Source organism: Terrapene carolina, unplaced genomic scaffold (assembly GCF_002925995.2).
Source record: "Terrapene carolina triunguis isolate 2854851 unplaced genomic scaffold, T_m_triunguis-2.0 Scaffold32922, whole genome shotgun sequence".
Taxonomy (NCBI): domain Eukaryota; kingdom Metazoa; phylum Chordata; order Testudines; family Emydidae; genus Terrapene; species Terrapene triunguis.
Window position 1 is genome coordinate 3238 of NW_020697273.1, and position 3039 is coordinate 6276.

The window sequence follows — 3039 nt, forward strand, 5'->3', positions numbered from 1 at the left end:
CCCCTCCCCCCTGTACATCCATCCCCTCTGCCCAGCCCAGGGGAATGGCCCATCCCCCGCATGCCTGGGGGAACAGCCTGGCAGCCTGGCCTGGAGCAGGAGCTGGGTGGCAGCACAAGTTAATTATTATCAATCATGTTTATTGCGCTGGTGCCCACGGCTGTTGTGCAAGGTGCTGCAGACACAGTAGCCAGGCCCTGCCCTGAGGTTTCCAAGCAACATTGGCCGGACACAGGGTGGGGGAAGTGACCCACGCGACGGGGCACGTGCCCGTTCAGGGGGTGGCTTTACCTAGGAGGGGCAAGGCTGGAGCCCACAGCGGGTCGGCCCAGGCCAGAGTGTGCTCACAGCTCCAGCAGGTGCTTCGCTGGCCCCCTGGACACCTGTGAGGAGCAGCGGGCGCCGTCCGGGTTCTCTGCTGGGTGTCCCCCTCTGGCTCCTGCTTTTGGAGCTCTAACCCTGACCCTGTCATTCGTCAGTTGCCCCCAGGCCTTATTTCAACCCAGAGTCCTAGGCTGGGGGAGGGGCCTTCAGATGCAGCGCCTCCCCCCCCCGCGCCTCCTGGCCTTCGATGGGTGCAGCAAGTGCCCCTGCTCCAGGCTCTGGCTGGCTCCTCCCTGCAGCTTCCCCCCAGGCGAAGAGCAAGGCCCCCCCTTGGCCCTAGTGCCCAGAGTATGAGGGGTGGCATGTTACTGGGCCTGTTTGCCACGTGCTGGGGCCCTGCGGCGCCCTGTTCATTTCACTGCACCTGTGGGGGTGCAGGCCCCGTAACATGCCACCTCTCATACTCCGGGCACTAGGGGGGAGAGGTGCTGCGTTTCTCAGCGGGGCACCCTCAGGGCGCCGACGCACACGCCCGCTGCAGGGGCTGCCAGGCAGCTCCTCCGGTCCTGCTGTGGCTTCGGAGCCCGCTGCCCACTGGCCTGTGCGCCCAAACAGCTCCTGCAGCTGGCAGGGCTGCTCTGCTCGTGGGCGCGACGCCTGGCACTGGAGAGGGCCACAGGCAAATGTGCATTTGGGGAGCTGGCTGGAGCCCCCGTGCCGGAGCCACCACCCACCGCCAGTCCCCGACACCCCCTGGTGTGAGGGACGTCTGGCAGCTGACCCTACTGCAGGGCAGGTCTGTGAGTGCTGGGGGACGCGCTGGGCGTGTCACCAGGCTCTATGGGCTGCAGCTCTCGGCAAGGCCCCTAATGCCTGTCCCCCTTTCCTGGTGCTGCTGGGACAGCCTGTGCAATACAGCAGGGTCCCTCCGGCTGACCAGCCATAGGGGATGTAAACGGATCCCACAGCCCATGAGTCTGTTCTCTGCTGTGGGTGGAGCCGGCTGCCCTCCTGCTGGCTCAGATTACAGGGGTGGTAACAGGCATGAGCAGGCCCACAGCCCACAGCGCTCCCCCTAATTATGCCCAGCACACCTTAGCCTGGGGGCACCGGGAGCGGGTCAGCCACAGCCAGCATCTGCCCGCCCCATCCCCTGCAGGGGTAACACAGGGGCCGCCTGCTCACAGACGCAGCTCCCGGCTCTGCCCCCAGGAAGGGAGTCGGCTGGCGCCAAGCAGAGACCATCTGCCCGTCTCCTCGGGGGCAGGGAGAGTTCATCAGATTCCAGGCGTGGGCGGGCGCAGCTCCCTGGGAGCTCAGCCCTGGCTGGGTTTGGGCCTCTCTTTCCGCCCTGCCGATGCGGGAGATGGGCCCAGAGCTACGGTCTGAGCGCCTGCCCGGGGCACCCACCCCTGAACGCCCGCCCGGAGCGCCCACCCCTGAGCCCCAGTCTGAGCGCCCGCCCGGGGCACCCACCCCTGAGCACCCGCCCGGGGAGCCCGCCTGGGGCACCCACCCCTGAGCCCCGGTCTGAGCGCCCGCCCGGGGTGTCCACCCCTGAGCCCTAGTCTGAGTGCCCGAAGCGCCCACCCCTGAGCCCCGGTCTGAGCGGCCGCCCAGGGCACCCACCCCTGAACGCCCACCCGGAGCGCCCACCCCTGAGACCTGGTCTGAGCGCTCGCCCGGAGCGTCCACCCCTGAGTCCCAGTCTGAATGCCCGCCGGGGCACCCACCCCGAGCCCTGGTCTGAGCACTCGTCCGGGGCGCCCACCCCCGAGCCCTGGTCTGAGCGCTCGGCTTGTGGGGGGGAATGGAAAGAAGCACCACACGTTATGGCCACAAGAGGGGGCTACCGGAACGCAGCCGGCTGGGCCAAGGCCGATGGAGGCCCCACCTGGCTCATTCTGCCTTGCTCCGTCCCGCCTGGTGTCTGAGCACACCTGAGCCGGACGGGGAGCAAGCCACCAGCCCGCTGCGGCGGGGGCCAACCCAAGGCCTGGGCACCCTGTGAGAGCCCCTAAACCTCGGGCCGGAGTCTCTCCGGGCCTCGGGGCTTATGGGGGTTTGGGCGGCACATAGGCCTCATGCTGGCCCCTGGCCCAGGGGAGGCCCCACCCAGCCAGACTGCGGCCTTGCCTCCCGTGGAGGTTTGCCCTCACCTCTGGCCTCGGAGTAGCAGCACCAATGCAAGCCTCTAGCCCAGGCAGGCAAGGCTGCTGCAATTGCACTGGTGCGCCTGCGCCTGGCTTCAAGCTCCCGGTGCAAACAGCCGCTTTGCCTGTCTGCCCTGGGGCGGCTCGAAGCCAAGCTGTGCTTCTGTGCTGCTCCTTTCAGTGGGCTTGAGCAGCTGCCTGGCTGGGCGCTGTGGGGACATTTCCGTGTTGTGCTTTGATTCAGCGTCTCGGGGACGCCAGCTCAGTGTGCAGGTGAAACCACCACCACGAAACCACCACCCGGACTCTTAGTTGCATCTTGTGTTTCTTCTTCAAAGGAAGCGGGAAAAAGGCAGGGAAAACCCCGGCCCCCTGGCCTTTCTCCAGGGCGAGTGAGTCAACTTCAGGCTCTCTCTCACCTGTCACCTGAATTACCCAGTCTGGGTTAAACCAATCAAAGGAATCAAATCAGTGAAAAGGAAATCAATTCCCTCCGCCAGATCAGCCCTGCCTCCAGGGCCCGCAGAGCTGGGGCACGCTGCTGAGGGCTGGCTAGGATCTT